General features: G+C 40.8%; 1 long non-coding RNA gene across 1 annotated transcript in view; it reads right to left on the bottom strand.

The window, feature by feature from the left end:
• The window catches only part of LOC308597875, a 991146-nt gene that overhangs the window by 348131 nt on the left and 626033 nt on the right, over positions 1-16982 (bottom strand). The window lies entirely within an intron of this gene.

Here is a 16982-nt window from a genome sequence, read left to right as displayed (position 1 = left end):
TGGATACTCTGTCCATTTCACTCCTTCCCACCACCATTCCCATAAGGCTCCGCCACTGTCTCCCAGTTTTATACATACACCATACCAGACTACAAAATATACCACTTTAGCAACCGGGAGGAAAATATTGAGGAAGCTCTTTCCCTTTCCCCAATCTCACTTTCTCTGTTCTCCTCCTGCTTATCACTGCGGGTATAAGTAATAAACCATTGTGTTGCTCATTTCTTGATTAACTGGTAGCCTAGGAGGAAAAGTATTGTTATAGAAAAAAACTTGCTCCTTTTTCCGTTATGTGGTATCCAAGAGCGCGTATAGAGTCCTTAAGTAGGTTCCCTGTCAGTAGGAGAAAATAACAGAGGCCAACTAGAGAATATTGAGAAGCAAAGCAGCTAGTAAGCCTGATCTTTATTAAACTGTTGTAACAGGGTGTTCACTCACCACACGCAGGAGGGAGGAGGGACCCAGAACAATGGTGTGCAAGCCCTTATATAGACTTTTGAAATTGCCCACCCTGTAGCTCAAAACCACCCCCAAAACATCATACATACATCACAGAAGGAGGCGCGTCTACAGCAGAAATATATCGCAGGAGGCGGTCCACAGCAGAAGTCCTGTTTGCCAGGATACTTGATAATGGTCACTGATTGCTTTACCTGGGCAGCCTGGCCATTCTTTTGTGATGGTAAATGCTTTAGGTCCTGAATCCAGGTCACAGGCTCACCCTATTCATACATAAATACGCCCTTAAGACAGGATTTGTAAGGAAAGAGACAGTGGGAAGGCTTTCCCCATTTTCCTCCCTACTGCAGAGGTCACTGGGAGAGTCAAAATGGTTTCAGGATTGTTCTCCTGTACTATTTCAGACACATGGTTTAAATACTTATGTATGTGTTTGCCTTGTAAATTTATGAACATTTATTTTATACATTTGAGACCTTAAATTCTTATAACAGTACTGAATACCTGTAATCACCTAGTCCTCCTACTCCTGATAATTACTTTGGCAGGCAACATGTATAACTGAGGTTGCAAACCTGTCTCTGCTGTTTGTTTCTCTCCTCTTCAGTGCAATAGACTGCTACTTCCTTGCTTCAGTCTGGAGAATGGAATGTTTAGCCAGGAAATTTTAATGATCATTGGCAGACTATCTTAGCATTTGCTTAAGTTGTTCCTGCTTGCAGCAGAAAAGGGTTGTCCCACCCGCTCTAATCCTGCTATCTCTAACCATGTTTATTTCACAGGGTACTGTATTTTTCTGTGTATAAGACTAGGTTTCCCCCCTAAAAAATAATGTCCAAAATTCAGGGGCATCTTATACACTGATAGAACTCTCCCCCATTTTCTTAAATCGGAGTCCCTCCAAATAGGGGGTGTCTTATACATTGGGGCATCTTATAGATGGAAAAATACGGTATTTCAGGGGCCATGACCAAATTTCAAGCAGTTGCCTGGTGGGGTGTGGAGGGAGGCGGAAAGGTTTCTGTCTCCCTCCAGCTGTCTTCTCTCTGCACTCTACACAGGCATAGGAACTCTGTCAATAGTGAATGCTGATTGACAGGAGACCTCTGCAATACAGTGCATGGCACATCACACAAACTCATTTGAATGAGAATTCAGTGTTGAGCTGTAGTGTCCAAGGACAAATAGCTTAAATAAATAAAAGATCTGTGCAAAGCTCCACAAGCCCCATCTCTGCCCTTTCTATCTGTCCCAAACAGTCCTAGAAATGCAGCCTGGAAGTTAAAAGAGCAGGAATGTAGGAAGAAACAAGCAAAGAAAGAAAGAAACTCAAAAGCGTGGGTACACACACACACACACACACACACACACACACACACACACACTGTCCTGGAGCTACAGTGATAAAATAAGAGATACACAAGGCAGAAGACAGATAAGAAACACAACAATGAAGACAGAGTGGATTGGCTAATGGTTCCATCAACACCCCACTGAGAAGTTCAAAGGAAAGGCATAGACATTTCAGCAGTGCTTCAGTTCAGATGTAAGGAAGAAGGAAGAAAAAAAACCACAAAAGCAAAACAAGCCAACCTACGGAAAGCAGGCAGTTTTTGTGAAAACAGTAATGGAATTTTAGGGGTTTCTTTGTTTTTGTTTTAAGCAAACCAAGGTACGACAAAATCCCATGATCACTTCAGTAAACAGTGACAGGGATGAACTGTGAAAGGTTTTGGTACCAAGTTTAAAAATAGAAAAATTTCACCATCATGACTAATCATCACCATTCTGCATCAATATACACATCTTGTCAGCTGTACTATTTTATTGGCAACACTTTTAAAATGTCTTCCTCCGCTGCCGCCCCACCTTTTACAGGATGTATGCTTCTGATCTGGGGTGCCAACTTGAATAAGATATTGTGGGGTCCCAGGTAAGCCCTGCCCTGCATAATTGATCACATGACTGAATGGGGATGCCCATCAACTTTGTGGGGGCCCGGCCCCCTCAAATATTTTATGCTCCTATGCTTCTGGTGGTTGGTTGGTTGTTGGCATCCGTCTGCCTTCAGGAGTAATCCCCCCCCCCCAAGGAAAAATTCATACCCACTGCCTTGCAAGGCATCTTCGGGAGAAGAAACGGCTAAGGAGTAAGCTCTGCACAAATATGGAGTGGAGTCCCTAAGACTTTTGGATGGTGTCTTGTATGCCTCCTTCTGGCAACTCCTGCAGCCAAGCTGGTGTGCTTCAGTACTGCACAGCTTAACCAGGAGAGTGGTCATTCAGCAATGTGATATTACTTTAAAAAAGATTCTTATTTATCGTTCAGCTGCTTGGGACTATACTGTTGCAGCTCGAATGGACAGCAGTGTGGCTTCCCTCTTTCCAACTCTAGCATGGTTAAGTTTATTGCTTTATTGTAATGCTGTCCTGTTTGCTCCTTGTGATAGGAATGCACATTGCTGGAAGAAAGAAAAAACATTTGGGGCACAGATGGCTAGGTTGTCTGGGAAATCCCCATCACCTTGCTTGCTAACTGTTGAGTTGTCTGTTTCAACAGCATTCTCAATACATTTACTTTAGACGCTTTGGTGGCAATTCACTTCCAATAAAGTCAGCTTTCCCCTGTTGATTCGAATATTTCTGGATTGCACCCATTACATTTACCATTTCATCTCATGCTGAGATTGTTCAATGCCAGCTTAAGTAGTTGTTTGAATTATATGAGGTTCATTTTGTTCGGAATACGAGGACACCTGTCCATAATTCAACCTGATTTTACCCTTGCTTTTCATTCCCAATAATAGAGCACCATTATATGTGAATTGCTCTTTTTTATTATCAGATTCTAGTCTCCCGCAGGGTGTACCTGTTAGTTACACAGGCAAAAAGCACAACAACCCCAGTTTCAATTCATGTTTGAATGCAGACTAGGTTTCTGCCCTCCTGTATATTGAAAGGTCTTGTTCACCAATCTAAGTTTACCTGTTATTCTAAGCACAATTGGTTGAAAGTAATATCTATTAAGGGACGCGGTTGGTGCTGTGGGTAAAACCTCAGCGCCTAGGGCTTGCTGATCGCATGGTCGGCGGTTCGAATCCCCGTGGCGGGGTGAGCTCCCGTCTTTCAGTCCCAGCCCCTGCCCACCTAGCAGTTCGAAAGCACCCCTAAGTGCAAGTAGATAAATAGGTACCGCTTTATAGTGGGAAGGTAAACGGCATTTCCGTGTGCTGCGCTGGTGCCGGCTCGCCAGAGCAGCTTCGTCACGCTGGCCACGTGACCCGGAAGTGTCTCCGGACAGCGCTGGCCCCCGGCCTCTTAAGTGAGATGGGCGCACAACCCTAGAGTCGGACACGACTGGCCCGTACGGGCAGGGGTACCTTTACCTTTACCTAATATCTATTAACACCAGTAGGATTGACTTCCAAATAACTGATTGCTCCCCTAGAAGGCTGACAAACCCCATTGACCCTAGCCATTTGTTATACTGCCTGGGACTGATGGGACCTGGAGTCCAGCAGTGTCTCAAAGGTCAAAAGTTTCCCACCCTTGGTATAAGTAGATTGTCTATTCCTTCCATCTGTTTCATCTCACCATTGCATAGCATGACTAGGACTCCAACAGGATCATCACTGGAAAATCCCCCAGAGCATTCAGGAACATATTCATTTCCATCAGTCTCCAAGGATGGCGCATTGAAATGGGTCCAGCACCCTTACAGCGGGAAGTGCCATCACCAGCCCAAACATAGCCAGATAATGGTCTGACCATGACAAGCAAGTGCATTGCATGCTGACAGTGTGTCCTGCCTGGTATGCTAGCCCAATGGCCATCTGAGAGAAACTCAAGGTTGTCACGGAGGCTATGCAGTTTCGAGCTAGCCTGACAGCAGCCTTCAAGTGGATATTGATGTCACCCAGGATTATTGTTTTACGGTCCTCCAACAATACCTCAGAGACTACCTCGGCCAGGCTGATCAGAGATGTTGCTGGGCAGCAGGGTGGTTGGTAGACCAACAGCATCCCCAATCTATCTCTGTCAGGGACTGGGCAGAAGAGGAGGACATTGGAGAGGGGGGTGATGTCAGGGGCTTGGCAGAGGAGAAGGAGTGGTGGAGACCACCTCGCCATCTTGACCCTTCTGGGGAGGAGGAGGAAGAAGACAGTATAGATTTACAACAGTGGTTTGTGGGAGGTCACAGCAGATGAGGGGGAAAGTTAGGAAATCATGGGAGATGAGGAGCAGTCAGAGCTGGAGCAGCAACTGGCTGACACGTTGTCACTAGAAAGCATTCCAGACCTACCATCTCCAAGAACCTGGTGAGCCTTAAAAGTAGGAGAGCAAAGAGCTCAGAGACAGGGGACACATAGCAGCACCCGTAGAGGAGGTGATGATGATGATGAAGTGGGAGAGAAGGGGGGTGGAGATTCACTCAGGACAATGCCATTATCCAAGAGACTGGGTTCTATGGCATCGCCCTGTAAAGTTTGAAATAAAAAAGGACTGTAAGAAACTTCCCCCTGTCTTTATACTTTGCTGGGCAACCAGCCGAGAGCCGCCAGCAACACCCTGACAGTCTCTCTGGCCCAACACCACCATGTACAGGCCCTCTAAGCCCATCCCACTTATATCAGAGATTTACCACACATGCAGACCACACTTATGCATATGAAGGTACACAGAATGCATACCCCACACTCATTACCACCACAGCACTGGGCTGAGAGAAGAATTAAAAACCTCTCCTCTCAACCTAGTGCTAAGATGGAGATTTCAAGAGGAAGACTGAAGTATTCAAATGTTGGTGAATTATTGTAGAATGCAAGAGATTGATGAAGTTTGATTACTGGAGTAATCATTTACTAGCATGCTGCTTAGCAGATAGATAAATCCCCTTAAATGTACTTTAAGCATGTCCCCATTTTATTCTTTATTAGTAGATGTCTTATTTTCTTGAAAGTGACTAATGTAACATGTCATGTTGCCCATTTATTACATGTCAACCACTACTAATCTCATAGCTTAAAGACAGCAGAAAATTGTTTTGAAATCACTGACAATGGAGAACAGTTTACAATTTCATGCTCAGACTAATTAAATCAAGAGAGAGTCAACACAATAGAATATTTTAGTACACGTGCTCTTTTATGTTGCTATTAGCTCTTGTGTCTGTCTAAATGTGAACAAGGACCACATATGACTTACTATCAGTACTGATTGGTTTTCTTTTGGTGGGCAAGATGTTTTTGTTTGGTTTGGTTTTGAAAAAGCACTTCAATTTAGCCACTTTAGTTATTCATCCATTTTTCAAGCACTTATATCCTTTTATATTGGGATATCCAAAGTGGCAATACCAGAACACAAGAACATGATTGTGCACAAATGCCAAATATTCTACTTCCAAAAACCCAGAACATCCAAAAGGTGTCAGAAATACAGATTGTGCATTCAATGAAGTGGACTATAACCTCAGAAAGCTTAAATAAAAAAATTCCTTCCAGTAGCACCTTAAAGACCAACTAAGTTAGTTCTTGGTATGAGCTTTCGTGTGCATGCACACTTCTTCAGATACACATGCACACAAAAGCTCATACCAAGAACTAACTTAGTTGGTCTTTAAGGTGCTACTAGAAGGAATTTTTTTATTTTGACTATGGCAGACCAACACGGCTACCTATCTGTAACTCAGAAAGCTTGTATTATAAAGTATGGTCACATTTAAGGCATTACAGTACCTTTTGTTACACATGTTTTAGCACGTGAGAGGGATATGTTTATTAGAAGGTTGATAAATTACTTATATTGGTATATAAACTGGGAAACTGGGACCCTCCAGATGTTGTTGGTCTTTGACATTCATTAGCTTCAGCCATTCCTGAATACCGATGTACTTAAATGTATTTAAAAATGGCATGGCATTCGTTTGGGTGCTTATAACTGTGTAACAGTGGGATGGAGTAAAAAGGTAAAGGGCATTTAATGTCCCTTCCAGCTCCATGATTCTATGATTCCCCCAGCTCTGATCTAAGTTTCATCTGATCTAAGTTGGGAAATATTTTTTCTCGCCTGACAAGCTTGATCAGAGAGATGCTCGTTTGTCAATCTGACCAGATTCCTCTTCTCAAAAGAAAAGAATTTGTTGAAAGGGAATGTTAATGAATAGCTCTATTGAGATGGTTATCCTTTGGGAACAAGCGTGAATCATGTTTATAGTTAACAGCCAAGGAAAATTCTGTTTCATCATCAGATCGGTTCTTTACTGTATGCCACTGGGAAAAAGAAAACAACCAAGACTAAACATTTGGTGCCATTTCATCAGGTATGAATAAATGAAAGATTTCTAATGGCTTGTCAAAAATAGCCAGTACCAATTCATTTTCATCCCTTCCAACATTTGTTAAAGGGCATAAAGGTGTTTCTTTAATTCCCCCCGAAGTCTGCAGCGATCCCAAAAGAGCTGTAGATCCTGTTTTATTTTAATCATCATGATGGTGGAGGGAAAACACAAAGTATCGTCTTTTTCTGTCTATAAGACGCCCCCTATTTTGGGGGACCCTGATTTAAGAAAATGGGGGAGATGTATCCGTGTATACGATGCCCCCAAATATTTGACATTATTTTTAAGGAAAAAAACCTAGTCTTATACACGGAAAAATATGGTATGTCTTACCTAACTGTAATCTGGCTGATACTTTGTCAACTGCAAGCGATACTTCAAATGGGATGTTTAATGCAGACCTTCTTCCTTGTCCAAGGAAGGCCACTAACGCTCTGCTAAATAAAAAAGTTACTAGAGTGTTCCACATTTGTATGCTTGTGGTTGTATTTAAAAGGTAGCAACTTTTGCTTAACAACGTTGCAAGCTTATTGACCTTTTAAATTCTGAAAATGATACACTGGGCAATAGATATTGGTCATAATATCAACATGGAAGCATGGTAACCATTGTGGAATATGGATATAAAATTTACAGCATGGGACTTCCGGTTCCGGTCGCGGCCAGCGAAGAAGCGCGGAAAGCCTCGCTCTTGGCTTTCCGAGCTCTGCGGAGGTTTGGGGAGACGCCAGGGCGCAGCGTTCCCCTAAATCCCTAAGGGGGGCACCCTTAGGGGAAGCACCCAGCAGCGTGGAAGCGGTCGTACTGCTCATTTGAACGAGGACCGCGAGCGCGAATTTGGGCGGCAGCGACTCCGCAGGGCGACGTCCCGAGCTTCAGCTGGAAGAGGCGCCGGACCGCCATAAGAGAGGAATGGAAACCCCCAGCGTTTTTAAGGTGTTTTCTTTTTTTATTTAAAACACTGTGCAAAGCGCAAAGCCTTTAATGAAGCTGGGTGGTGCCTGGTGGACTTTGAACTGCTTTTGGGAGTCCGCTTGGTGGAGGATATAAAATGGCGCAGGCGGAAAATTGATGATATAAGGAGATTCTGGAGAGTCTGTTTGAGTAAGAACAATTTGTTGTGAAGACCCAAGAAAGGATTGTATTGGACAGTAAGGACTAACAAGCCCCTGGAGAGCTCTACAGCTTATTTTTTTGGGGATGTTTATGTTGTTGTTCATTTCTTTTTGGGGCTGTTTATGCAGCTTTGCAAGGACAAACGCTTTCTGATGTTTACAGTGTACTACTTTATAGCCAAGACCTGGAGTGTCTAAGTGCTTAAACTATCTCCGGAAGGAGTTTAAGGATTATTTTAGGGGAAGGACGGTAGCAGGTACAGGGTGAGAAGACTTTAAAACCCCCGCGTCTGTCGCCACACCCTGCCGCACCCCGCCACTATATCCTGCTTCTCCGCTCTCCTCTTTCCTTTCCCTGCGTCCCTCCCTCCTCCCCTCCTCCTGCCTTGCCACCCGTCCTAGGGAGGATCTCGGACAGGGGGCTTTCAAATAGAGGAGGTAGAGTGACGTCTTACTCAGTTTTACATAGTTTAGAGAGATCCTGGACCCTGATGGGGTATCTGGAATCTGGAATCTGGAATCTGGACTCTGACTATAACTTGGATTATTATAATCATAACCTGAACTACCACATCTAAAACTTTGATCTGGACCCTGATAATATAGGATAAAAGTGGACTACTCTGGACTATACCTTTTTGAAGGTTTAACTTTGGGATTCTTGATCTTCTGCCCTTGTGACGTGGGGTGGACGAAGTGGTTTGGTTAAGGGCGAAGAAAGAGATCGTCGGGAGTTGGGAAGGCCTTACCTCGCACTCTCTCCCAATGCCTTTTCGCCGGACTGCTCAACCTCTCCCAATGGACTGTTAATAGGACTGCTAATAGGACTTTTGCTCCGGGCCTTCTGAAGTTTACGTCCGGAGGCTGCTTCGAGGGAGCTGTTTAACCCTGTTTGGAAATTGGTTATTGTCCTACTCCCCGGTTTATTATAGTGGGTTATAGTGGTTACCACCGACAATTTTCGTTTAAAATTTGTGGTTAACTGGAGGGTAGGGGGTGACAGCAGGAAATGATGGGAAAGGATGGAAAAGACTGGAAGAAAGGGGGTGGGACCCCGGGAGAAAGAAAGTTGTCGCGACAGGAGGAAATTAAAGACTTAGACAATCTGTGGACTAGAATAAAGGAAGAATTTAAGCAAAATGCATTATATATGGAAAACAAATTAGGAGAGGTCCAGGAGATGATTGATAAAAAAATAGAAGGAGCAGTTGGTGAACTCTCAACTAAAATTCAAGATCTCTCCGCTAAGTCTAAAATGATTGAGGAATCTAACAAAAAGCTGCAGAAAGAGGTGAGGGAACAAAAAAAGGAGACAACGAAGATAAAAGAAAAGCTGGGGGAGTTGAGTATCTCTCAAGATAAGATCTGGGATAACCTAGCTATGGCAGATATGCGATTAAAACAGCTCCACCTTAAATTTAGGGGAGTAGCAGAGGACAGAAATGAGGATATAAGAGGGAAGATGATCAAAGAACTTTCTAACTGGCTGGGTCTGAGGGAGGAAGAGATGGCTTCCACCATAGATAACGTATTTAGAATGACTAGGCCTAAACATTTAAAAGCAAGTAAATTCTTGGGGGATTGCTTGGTGATTTTTAACTCTTTGGAAATGAAAAACCTAATTTTGAGAAAGAGTTATAATAACAGATTAAGAATTGATGGAAGACCTATTATCATCTACAAAGAAATTCCAGTGAGGCTACTTCGCAAAAGAGAAGGGTATAAACAGGTGGCAGCAGCTTTGAAAAGAAACGGGGTACCATTTCGATGGGAGTTCCCGGAAGGGATTAGTTTTTTTTATAAAGAAAAAAAGTTCAGATTGTTGGATACACAAGAGGCGGATAAGTTTTTGAGAAGATACGAAAAAGACCTGGGAAAGATAGAGAATAGATCAAGGAACAGGGGGGAGGAAGGGGAGGGAGGGACAAGGGGCGGGGGGGGAGGAGGAGGGGGGAGTGGAGGAGGGGGTAGCGGACTCTGAAGAAGATGAGGATGAGGCCGTAGTGGGAGTGGAGACGGCAGAAGAGGGGGAATCCTCAGGTAACAAAGGCGATAGATCATAGTTTGTAAGTCCGGTTAGAGGTTTTAGAAGCAGACAAAGGTAAACAATAACACATACATTAAAATTTTTATCCTGGAATGTAAATGGCTTGAACGATAAGGTTAAAAGGAATAAAATTGAGAAAGTTGTGAAAAATAAAAAGTATGATGTAATTTGCTTCCAGGAAACACATATCGCTAAGAAACATAAACATATCCTGGTGAATAAAAGGTTAGGAATAGACTTTATTAATTCCGACGTTAAAAAAAAAAGAGGAGTAGTGATATACGTCAAAGAGAAGTGGGAACCGACCTTGATCTGCAAAGATGAGGAAGGAAGAATTCTAGGGGTCCAACTAAATTTTCGGGGAGAGAAAATTAATGTGGTGACGGTATACGCACCAAATTCAAATAGAGCAGAGTTCTTTGAGAAACTAGAAAGTATGTTATTAGAATTGGATGCCTACAAACTAGTGCTGCTTGGGGATATGAATGGTGTGCCAACGCCGGATCTGGACAGGAGTGAAAAAAAGGAGCGATTGGCTAGGGGGAAATTACCGAAATCATTTAGCGATATGGAAGGAAATTTAGATCTAATTGACATCTGGAGGTACAAAAATCCCTTTACAAAACAGTTTACTCATTACTCTGAACCCCATCAGAGTTGGGGGAGAATTGACCAGATCTGGATGACAAAAATACTCTCGTTGAGGGTGAAGAGTTGTAAAATTCACCCCAGGATAATATCTGACCATTGCGCCTTAGATCTGGAAATAAAAAATGAATCGAAGGGCCAATACAGGTGGAGGATGTGTGAGAACTTATTCGATAATGAAGAGGTGAGGGGAAAAATTAAAGATACCCTAAAAGAATATTTAGATTTCAACTTGAATAAAGAAACCCCCATAGAAGTGGTCTGGGATGCCAGTAAGGCGGTTTTGAGGGGTCTCCTAATACAACAAAAAAGTTATAGGAGAAAGGTAAGGGAACGTAAGAAAGAGGATATCCTCTCTCAGCTGAGAAATATTGAAAGAAAACTGGTCACTAACCCAACAGATGAAGACTCTATACGAGCCTCTAAGGTGCTTCAATCTCAATACTCAGCAATATTAAATCAGGAGATAGAAGAGAAAATTAAATTTACAAAGCAAAGATACTTCGAATCAGCAAATAAAATGGGGAAGTTACTTGCTTGGCAGTTAAGAAAAAGGAGAAAACAAAATGTGATAAATAAAATAATAACAGAGGATAATACCATAGAAGATCCAGAGGAGATAGAAAACAGGTTTACTCAATTTTTTGAAAAGCTGTATGCAAGAGGAAGAGAAAATACTGTAGAAATTAAGAACTATCTGGACCAAAATGAGGGGAAATATATAACGGACGAGGATAGGGTACAACTGAATAAGGAGATCTCAGTAGATGAGATTAAGGAAGTTATCAGTAGGATGAAGATGGGGAAGTCCCCTGGACCAGACGGCCTGTCTGCAAAATATTACAAAACGTTAGGGGAATACTTAGCCCCAGTGCTCAAAGACGTGCTTAATAACATTCTCCAGGGAGGAAAGATCCCGGATTCGTGGAAAATGGCTTATATAACCCTGATCCCAAAATCAGAGAAAGAAAAAACAGATATAAAAAATTACAGACCAATCTCTTTGCTTAACAACGACTATAAGATTTTTGCTGATATCATGGCTGGTAGGCTTAAGAGGCTCTTAACAAAGTATATACACAGAGACCAAGCAGGATTCCTCCCTAACAGACATCAGAAGGATAATGTGCGTCACATATTAAACATCATTGAATATTTAGACATGAGAATAGACATCCCCGCGGCATTGATCTTTATAGATGCCGAGAAGGCTTTTGATAATGTCTCATGGGAATTTCTATTACAATGTTTGGAAAAAGCAGGTATCGAAGGCCCCTACATGAAAGGCATCAGGTCAATATATTCAGAACAACAGGCCAGGCTGATTATAAATGACAATCTGACTAAACCTTTTATGATTAAGAAAGGCACAAGGCAGGGTTGCCCTTTGTCCCCCTTGTTATTTATAATGGTATTGGAAGTAATTGCAAATAGAATAAGAGAGGCAGTAAATGTGAGGGGGATAAAAATCGGGAAAAAAGAATTTAAGCTTAAGGCCTATGCTGATGACCTGGTCCTGTCCGTGGAGAACCCAGTGGACAGTGCAACCAGGGTTATAGAACTTTTGGAGGATTTTGGCAGACTGTCGGGTTTCAGATTAAATAGGATGAAAACAAAAATTCTAATAAAGAATATGACTGAACAGGATAAAATCCAACTGGAAGAAAAAACTGGTATTAAAATTGTGAATAAAGTGAAATATTTGGGAATTTGGCTCTCACCTAAAAACATAAATCTGGTTGAAGACAATTATAGTAAGGTTTGGCAGGATATTAAAAAAGATCTAGATACCTGGCACAGACTGAAGTTATCATGGACAGGGAGGATGTCTGCTATTAAGATGTGCATTCTTCCGAAACTATTATTCCTGTTCCAAAGTATTCCGATTATTAGAGGTACCTCCCTCTTGAAAAACTGGCAGAAAACCCTGACCAAGTTTATTTGGCAGGGGAAGAGAGCCAGAATAAAGTTTAAATATTTAACAGATTCAAGAGAGAGGTGTGGATTTGCAGCCCCGAATATTAGGCTCTATTATGAAGCAGCCTGTTTGTGTTGGCTAAAGGAGTGGGCCACCCTTAGAAACACAGATCTTTTGGACCTAGAGGGTTTCAATATTAGATTTGGGTGGCATGCCTACCTTTGGCAAGAGAAAGGGGAGGTTCACAGAGGATTTTCCAATCATATAATTAGAGGCCCATAATTAGAGGTGTGGAAGAGGTATAAAAAACTGATTGAAAGAGGCACCCCATGGTGGTTATCACCAACTGATATTATTAAAATCAAAAAAATAAATATGACTGATGATAGATGTACATATGAGGACCTTTTGGTGAAGACAGAAGCGGGATGGAAGGTGAAGCCCTATGAGCAGTTGAAAGGTAGAATAAAAGAGTGGCTGCACTTCCACCAGATTAACGCTTTATGGAGTGAACACAAGAGAGTGGGGATGAATGAAAAAAAATCAAGGTTTCAGGTTGAAATTCTGGAGAGTAATGACAAACTCCTCTCCAAAATGTATAAACAATTATTGGAATGGGACACCAAAGATGAGCTGGTGAAGGGTGTGATGGTAAAATGGGAAAAAGATCTTGGACATAGTATTGATTATAATAAATGGCAGTTACTGTGGACGAAAGGGGTGAAATTTACAGCATGTGTAGCCCTCCGAGAAAACTTAGAGAAAATGATATATCGCTGGTATCTGACCCCAGTAAAGTTAAGAAAGATGTATAAAACTGCTGATAACATCTGCTGGAGGTGTAGGGACAAGGTCGGGACCTTTTTCCATATCTGGTGGACCTGCGATCCAGTAAAGGAATTCTGGAAACAAATATATGACGAACTGAAAAAAATTCTGAAGTATGATTTCCCCAAAACCCCCGAGTTGTTTCTTTTAGGTATGATTGGCAAGGAAATAAAGAAAATAGATCAAACATTTATCCAATATGCCATGGCTGCGGCGAGGATTCAAATTGCACAAAAATGGAAAACCCCTGATTTACCCACGGTCAGAGAGTGGCAAATGAGACTTTATCAATATATTGAACTAGCGAGACTAACTCAAAAAATAAGACAAAACAACACAGCTAAACTTAAAGATGAATGGAATAAATTTCTAATTTATTTTGAGACAAGCCAGGGAATAAATAATCTATCAATAGACGATAATTAAAATCATCAATGTAGAATTTGTTAGTAACACTGCAGAATCAATATAAGAATAGGTAATTCCAAAACCGAGTCGGACAGAAGTTTTGTTATGTGTATTTTGTATATTGTGTATTTGGTATGTCTTCTTTCTTTTTCTTATATTCCAGCCTTTCTTTTTTTCTTCTTTTTTATCTTTCTTCTTTTCACTTTCCTTTATGATGGAATTTTTCTTTTTTGTATGTATACACTTGTACAATGATGTAAAATGTGTATTTCTCTTAAATAAAGTAAAAAAATTAAAAAAAAAATTACAGCATGTTATGGTCTAAGAGAAAATTATATGAAAATGATATATCAATGGTAAATACCGAGTAAATTGGCAAAAATGTATAAATCTAAAACAAATAAGTGTTGGAAATGTAAAGAGAAAGAAGGTTCTTTTTATCACATGTGGTGGTCTTGTAGGAAGTTTAAAGCTTACTGGGAAATGATATATAATGAATTGAAAATGATGTTTAAATAATGTTTGTAAAAAACACAGACGCCTTTCTTTTGGGAATTATAGGCACAGTACTACCTAAACTGTATAGAAACTTATTCATGTATATGACTACAGAGGCAAGAATATTACTTGCCCCAAAATGGAAAGAAGCAGAAGTCCCAGCAAAGGGAGAAAGGATACAAAAACTTATGGAATATGCAGAAATGGCAAAACTTACCAGAAGAATAAGAAATCAAGATAACAAACTTTTTATAAAAGGATGGAAATGGTTTGTTGGATATTTACAGATAAATTGTAAACAGATAAGAACATTGGCAGGATTACTGTAATAATACTGTAATAATACTTATACTGTTTTATAAGAGTATATATTTAAAGTAGATGAATAAATGAACAAATTAAGTTAATTTGGATATGCAGAAGATAGTAAAAATAAATTTAAGGAACCATAGAAAGAGGGGGAAGAAGTCAAGCTTTGAAATGTTAAAATGATTGTACTGTCATATTCAACTTTAATGTAAAACTTCAAAGATGATTTGAAAATGATTGTAAAATTAGTGAAAAGCATAAATTTAATTTAAAAATATAGCTGAAAACATAGTTTTAGTGCCTTGTACCCTCTATGCTGAACAAAACATCTCCTTCTGAAAGAGAAATGACCTATTTTTATTTTTTAAGCAGCAGTTCATCTGAAAAGCACCTGGGGTCTGCATTCTGATATTCAACGTGGAACAAAGGCTTTCTGAACTGCAGCAAGTGGCTCAGATCATGCCCAAGTTATTACTATAATATTACATTTCTCTGAGTTAAACATGTGTTACAGAAATGATATATGCAGTGCCTATAGAATGTACAACAACTGTGTTCAAAATTATCACCCTGGTACGTTAATGGAAAGGAGCTCTGACTGATTTCAGTGATGCCAGTTCTCATGAGAATTTGGACATCTTCATTGCTGAAACGTTCTATTTGTACATGATTCATCTGATAGCTACTGCTCTGTCTGCCCTTGGGCACGGATAGGACCTGGCGCCAGACCAAGACGCAGAGCATCAGTTATGCCCTTGCATCAGAGTTTAGACCCTTATTCCCCTCTCAGTTGGCTGCTGGGCTTGCAAAGTGGTTCATAGGAGTGGTCCATTAGATAGCATCTATTATTAATTGCTCACATGTTCCGAAAGGTAGCAAAGCAACCAATTCATTCCTTATTTGTTTTTCTGAGTAGTAAAGCATGACTAAGATTAGCAGATTTTCTTTCGTGTATCACATTATTGCTTGCATAAAAGAAAATCGCCTGGAATCAGGAACGATTTTAACAATATTATTTTTTGAACGGCATGTTTGAAACATGTAGAATTTAATCGAGCCAAACCTAGCATTGTTAAGCCCATTGAGGTCAATGGAGGAGCGTGAAATAATAATTGATGTCAATTTTAACAACTGACATTGACATTTGCTTTACCTAGGCAGAGGGCCTTCTCGGTTGTTGCGCCTGCCCTGTGGAATGCTCTCCCATCATACGTCAAGGAAATAAATATCTGAATTTTGGAAGACGTTTGAAGGCAGCCCCATATAGGGAAGTTTTTAATGTTTGATGTCATGTTGTGTTTTAATTTGTTGGAAGCCGCCCAGAGTGGCTGGCGTAACCCAATCAGATGGATGGGATATAAGTTGTTGTTATAACTGGACTGTGCCTACTTGTATCTTCTGTGCAAATTACAGCTGCACTAATTGGAAATGTATTAGCTTGTCCCTAGCAATTGTATTTGCTTATTTGATTGCCTTAAGAATTTTCAGGTTTATCAACTTCTATTTTAAGTCTTCAGTAAATACATTGTCTTTTGATAATGAATCCTTAAAATACAACATATATATTAGCAACAGTTCTATTAACTATAAGTTGATTTCAACGTTATGCCACTTTTAAAATAAATATGCTGTAATTTGTAACTCTTAGCTATACTGGAGAATTGTTACTGAGTGGAAGTGGAAATACTTTCCAATTGTTGCCTAAAATACTTCAAGGGGGATTTTGGTTGTAAGATGTGGAACAAAATGAAGAATCAACAAAACTGAAACATCATAGTTTCAAACCATCCCCATCGTGAGGGGGAAAAATAATTACAAAGTCATTATCTAGTGATATTTTAAGTTCAGTTTAGTATGGAAGTAACTTCATTAACTGTGAAGCAATAAGAAAAGTTTTTGTAGAGTGTAGACCTGGAGTCACTAATGGTGCAATGGCACCTTTGAGGACTTCCCTTAGTGCCTATGAAGCCTCTGGGTCCCTCCTCACTGAAGGAATCACAAGGTGGCGAGGTCTGATAATTCCTTGCTCCCACTGAAAGTTACCTAGAGCTAGAAGGGGAAACTGGAAGAGAAACATATTCCATTTCCCCTTTCAGCTCTATGTCCTTTTCCAGACTCAGGTTGCCACCTGAAGAGCTAAACAAAAAATGGAGAAACTGAGGGAGTAAAAGGGCATGGTGAATGATCTGGAAGTCTTGTGGAGGGGGTGGGGAAAGTGACCAAGTGGGATTACACAGAGTCAGGGGAGAAAGAGAGAATGGAGTGCGGGAGAGAGATTAAAGAATATGCCATGGGCAGATAAGCACACAAGTCAGATCAAGTAAAACTTGAAATTGTATAGCCACCATCAAACCAAAGACCACGTCTCTCAGTATTGACTACCAGAGCACAAAACAAACAAGCAAAAACAAATGAA

The sequence above is a fragment of the Podarcis bocagei genome (genome assembly GCF_964188305.1).
Source record: "Podarcis bocagei genome assembly, chromosome: 11".
NCBI classification, from domain to species: domain Eukaryota; kingdom Metazoa; phylum Chordata; class Lepidosauria; order Squamata; family Lacertidae; genus Podarcis; species Podarcis bocagei.
The sequence above is the reverse complement of the archived record's forward strand: the minus strand, read 5'-3'. Positions and strand labels throughout refer to the sequence as shown.